The sequence below is a fragment of the Lepisosteus platostomus genome, chromosome 5 (genome assembly GCF_059453375.1).
Source record: "Lepisosteus platostomus isolate fLepPlt1 chromosome 5, fLepPlt1.hap1, whole genome shotgun sequence".
NCBI classification, from domain to species: domain Eukaryota; kingdom Metazoa; phylum Chordata; class Actinopteri; order Semionotiformes; family Lepisosteidae; genus Lepisosteus; species Lepisosteus platostomus.
In genome coordinates this window covers 25,401,197-25,407,196 of record NC_142615.1, presented here as the reverse complement: position 1 = coordinate 25,407,196, position 6,000 = coordinate 25,401,197, and positions in this window count along the sequence as shown.

Sequence of the window (6,000 nt, the reverse complement as noted above, 5' to 3'; positions counted from 1 at the left end):
AAGAGCCGCTGTTGAGAGTAACGTGGCCGAGCGCTCTAAGGAGCTGGCTTAAACCTCCAGTCTCTTCAGGAGCATCTGTTGGAGTCGCACTGCTACAGCGTATCTCCTTGTTAAGTATCCCTTTTACTGTTGTTGCTGCCTCCAGGCGATGTAAACCAGATTCAGAAAAAAATAATTTGAACAACATTATTCCCATGCTTTCTCGAAGGTCCAGTGGCCAAGTGATAAGGTGTCGGTCTTGTAAACTGAAGATTGTGGTTTCAAACCCCACCCATGCCTGTTTCAAAGTCTTCAAAAAAACTTGCAATGTAGGAGTCTCAATAGTAAGAGAACATAACTGTCGCCAGTGATTAATATTCTTGCATATCCTGCCTTGTTTTTTAGTCGACAAAGCTTGTCTCTCTTCACACCTATCTTCCGAATGATCGCCTCAGCATTGGGAAGGAACGTGCGCTTGGTACAGCCCCCGACTCCATTGTCTGATCACAAACATATCGGGTGAGCTGTCAGTCCAGGTTGGAAGTAACGTTCGAAAGCACTAAAAATCTGACTTAGGAACAAGAAGACCATGTTTTATTAAACGAGTAAACGATAAAATAATATACTGCCTGCAAGACTATGTCAAGTTCAAGTTCAAGTCCAAGTTTATTGTCATTATACTCATACACAGGTATATGGTATAACGAAATGCTATTTAGCTAGCTCTCGGACATAAGTAGTACAAGAAAAAAACACAACAACAATACAATTGTATAACAAAAGAAAGACAGAGACAACAGCCGATGTGCAAAAAAAAAACAATGGGCAGTGTGCAAAACAACAAAAAGGTAACAGGTTATGTGCAAAAACATGCATCAAAAGAATGGAATAAAGGGATAGAAATGATGGGGAGTGAGCTTTTTGACATGTAAGGTAGAGGTAGATTTTCAATGTGTGTTTGGGTTTTTGGTAAGAAAGAAGGCACTGTGAGGTTCAGGTCATAGGTGAGAGGTGAGGAGAGAGTGAGAGAAGCTGGGAGTTTAATAGTTTGATAGTGCGGGGATAAAAACTGTTTCTGAGTCTGGTAGTCCGGACCCGAATGCTCCGGTACCGTTTTCCATGTCATGCTAAACGCCACAAATTGTTCGTCCAGTTGTATCAATCGTCCTAAAGTTACGGAAAATAGGATGCGACTGGTTCACTCAGCACCCATTTCTTCAGGATAGTCGAGCGGTTTAAAACAGCAAATTCACCGATTTGTGTCTTTTAAGCTTTGTGTTTCGCTCTCCAAATAGAGGCATGGGTTCAAATCCCACTCCCGACAATCAGGCGTTTTACCCTGTCTTTTTTACCTGCCTTTACACTGTTTCAGTCTTGTTGTGCTCGCTGACAATCACAATACGAGGAAAACGGAGAAACTGCTTAGCAAAAACTTAACGGACAGAAAAAAGCTTCGTAAACACGTGAATGTGAGTAGCAGCAGTAAGGTATGCATTCAAATGTTTAAGGCTGATTTATAACAGCAGCAGAAGAAAGGTGCAGCACAATGCAATTTGTGAGAATTCTCGGGTTTTTATGCTGCTTGGACTTCTTTCAAGCCTATGAGGTGACCCCCGTTTTATTTTCATTTTCAAACTTCAGAACCGAATAACAAAGAGGTTTCATGTGTGACAGCATTCCGTTGCAAATACCGTTTCCACGATGTATTCAGCGACGGGAATGAAATATTTTAGTGCTGGCTCAAATGCGAGGAATTTCAGAAAAACCTGGAAAAGCAACGCTTGCAGTAAATGACAAATTTAAAGCGTGTAGTCAGCATGAACAGAACAACGCAATGCTCTGTAAAACGATCTGAAGCCGCAATTACTCTTTTATCTCAGGCAGTTCATTCCCATACGATGTTTCCGCAGAATAAATGAAATGCCGAACTCCAAACATGTTGTTGCCATTATTGTTTCTCCTGCTGCTGTAGTTTTAAGCTTTAATCAGTGGGTATGTAATGTTGTAAAGGGGCTGGACTACTTTGTTCAGTCCAAATTCCATTATGTGAATTTATGCTTTTTTTTAATATAAGCATTAACAACACAATGCGTGCTCAAAAACCGTTACTTATAAGCTTAAGAAGCGGCAGTGTTTTGACAAAGTGTGGTATTCGAATAGTAAATGCTGAAGTGTTTAATACTTGCTTGTGAGCCTTAGATAAATTGCCTGCTGCAATTTCAGCAAGCGGAGTTCTGCTCAGCTGCCTGTAGTACACATTGCTGATTCCTTTTGTGAGGGCACGGGCAATCTTTCAACGATAAGGCTGACGTGCCTGTCGAAATTTTGTTTCCCTTTCACTGTGTTGTATTTTCCCTACTCGTACAACATCAATTGTGATGTCATCATTGCCCATTGGTTTGTGTCTTGTTATCATTATGTATTTTACATTACAGGAACTGAAAGTACTGAAGGGTAGGAACTGAAAGTACAGACTGTTGTAATCATCAGAAAGTTTTTTTTTTCTGCTGTTTCCTGATGTATTGGTATTTGAAGGCTATTGGGCAGCAATGATTTATCTTCCTGAACTCGCTATATAACATATGGGTCCATGGTCATCTTAGTTTAGATTTACCTTTTAGAGGTGGTATTTTTCTCCATCGTTCAGCCTTCAGACATACTTGGAAAGTGTTAGGCACAGACATAATCTTTCTTAATCCCCTTTTATCCTGAGGTGACGTCCCAGGCACGCTTGCCCCCTGGGAATATTCACTGTGCTCTTCAGGCTTTTTTTCTGATTCTACACAGATTTTTTCTCCTTCAAACATGTCACCACTGTCTGTGCTGCCGTGTGCAGCCCATGCATCTTCTGTATCTTCTGATGAACTTCTGAGCTCTGTGTTGCCTTCCAAACTATGTCCCTCACTTTGACTTGAAATATGGACTATAGATTGTGTACTGTCATCTGGTTTGGAATCCTTACCAATACTCACCTCCTTCTGCGCCCTAAGCACTTGGATTCTTACTTTTTTTCTATCTTCATGCCAAATCACTGATAACCATTTCCTGTTGCTGGAGCAATCCTCTCCAAGGACTCTGTTTGACAGTGTTGACCACATATTGTCATGCCACCTAATTTTTTTTCTAGCTTAGAAAACTTCAGAAATTCTTTGATCTCATTCCCTACTTCACCAGCCCTTGACCACAGGTCTGGCCTCCTACTCCTCTGTCCTCCTTTAACATGTGGCATTGCCAACAATCTGAAAAATAGGGAACACATCTGAATGAAGTGGAAACATAATTGAAATTCAACTCCCAATGGATGTTAATAGTGTAGGAGTGCAACAGATGTACAAGCCATTAAATGTTCTTATTTCTGTGTTTAATTTTTGAGGGACCCTATATTTTGATATAGCATCAATCACAAAACAGCATTCTGTCACTGTCACGACCACCAGCCAGGGGAGATCAACTCACAAAAGAACTAACCAGTACCAGCAGCGGGTTAATAATAACATGTGTTAATCCACCAGCACATGCTCTGCTGTGCGGCAAAGCACTGTTTTAACCATTCAAACCCGCTTCCCGCTACTCGGTATTGAGTCTTCTCTTTGAGAGCACTACCTCGCGTTTACTCTGAATCTCGCTTACTGGTTACTGAACTCCCTTTTGCCTCTCGACCTTGGACCTTACCTTCTGTTTTGAATTGTTTGCTTCTCTCTGTATTTCCAGTATTTCGATCTACCTTTCACCTAACAATCTCGTTCTGGATTGTTCGCCTGTCTCAATAACTACTTGCTCCTGCATCTGCACAGGATCTGCATACCTTTTCATTGAGGATTTCTGACAGTTTTCTTCTTCTCTTTTCAGCATGGAATAAACCTATTACTTGTTCCTTGGAGATTACCATGTGCCAATACGATAAGATCACTGTATTGACCATATACAATTTCTTGCATTAGAAATTCCTATTTTGCATATCCCAGCTTGCTCTCCTTGAGACACACATACAGGGAGAGAAGCTGGGGGTCAGAGCGCAGGGTCAGCCATTTATACGGCACCCCTGCAGCAGTTGGGGTTAAGGGCCTTGTTCAGGAGCCCAATGGAGTAGGATTCCTCTGCCGACCGTGGGATGTTAACAAGCAACCTTTCAGCCACAGGTGCAGATCCTTAGCCACAGAGCCGCCGCTCTGCCAAATGTGCCAATTCTTTAAAAGAAGTCCAAAAAAATGCAAATTTATTTGTAAAAATAGCTGTTGTACAGAACATCAGTGGCTATTGAAGAGTACATACAAGCACAGAGACAAGTTAATAAACTTGGAATGACTACTTACAGCTCTGGAAAGACCGAAGATATTGTTTCCGGTTGTTAAGGAACAAGTAATAGGTTTATTCCATGCTGAAAAAAAAGAAGAGAGAAAACAATGTTTCGGCCGTGGAGCCTCACTCAGGTGTGAGAGAGAGAAGGCAGTAGGCAAAGGTAATGTAGTGGGAGAACAAAGGCTGGGAGGGAAGAGGGGTGAGAGGCGGGAGCAGGGGACAGAAAGAGAGGCCAATCAAGAGGTGTGAAGTCAGAATAGGTGTTGAGAGGTGTGAAATGAAACTTCCAATGAATGGAGAAAATTTAGTAGAATAGTAGTCTTTCGTTTAGAGAAGGGGTAAGGTGTGATCCTAGCTGCAGGATACGTTTGGTTTTGGTTTTCTTTCTAATGTATGAGTTCAGAAAACCATCTTTGAGAACACAGATGGAGAGATTAGAGTGGTCATGGCCATCAGAGGTGAAATGAGAAACAGTGGTTTTTGGAGAGATCTTTAATCTTCATAGCCCTGACATGTTCTCTGAAGCGGTCTCCAAGTCTCCTTCCTGTTTCTCCAATATAGAGAGAAACTGGGCATTTACGCAAGAGATACAGTAAATAAGGTTGCTGGAGGTACAAGATGCCATCTGGGTGATCCAGAATTGTCCTGAGGGGCCTTGAATGAGTGTGGTGTTGGATGTGTACTTGCAGGCGATACAGCGAGCTCTGTTGCAAGGGAAAGTACCTGGTGTGGATGGTTGCTGAGGGCGGTCAAGGGAGCTGTGAACAAGAAGGTTGTGCAGATTAGGTGATTGGTGATATGAGATGATGGGGCGGTCAGAAAAGAGGGCCCCAACAGAGGGATCATCCTGTAGGATGGAAAAGTTGTCGTTAACAGTCCTGGGGATAGGAAGTGTGTTAGGGAAGCACCAAAGGAATGCGGTTGTTACGGTGGGAGTTCCTGATTGGGTTGATGGTCCAAAGGGTGTTTTTGGCTCGGGCAAGGGCCCTGTCAATAACACTGCTGGGGTATCCTCTGTTGATGAAAAAGGAGTTCATTTTGAGGGTTTGGTTCTGGAATTCGATGTCGTCGCTGCATATTTGTTGTAGCCGAAGGAACTGTGAAAAAGGGAGAGATTTTTAGTATGTTTGGGGTGAAATGAGCTATACAAGAGATAGCTGTGTGAATCTGTGGGTTTGTAATAGACAGAAGTGGAGAGTCTGGGGTAGTTGATGGAGAAGTTGATGTCCAGAAACTGAAGAGTAGTGGAAGATATGTTAACTAATATTTGAGGTACAGGTGGAAGTTGGTGTAATGGTGCAGGAAGCACTTAAGCTGATCGTTGGAGTATGTGGCGGCACTGACGCAGTCATCAATATATCACTTGTAGAGGTCAGGGACATAGCCAGTGTAGGAAGCAAAGAAGCGTTCTTCTACAGGGTACAGGAAAGTTGTTATAGAGATAAATGGTATTCATGAAACAAATAATGTTGCAAAAAACTTTGCCAAAAGTCACAACCCATTTAACATTCATCAGACAGGTTGAATCAGTTGGATATCTCTTAGGTTCAAAATGCACTCAACGGCTGTATAATGCAAGCTCAAGAGTCAAAAGAACAGTAGTGAACTACAGTTCTTACAATAATAAACAGCCATTTGATCTTGTGAATGATCTATCATACACCCTTGAAATGATGTTACAGATTTGGAAGTTTGCACAGCTTGTAGTCTTTCTAACTCCAT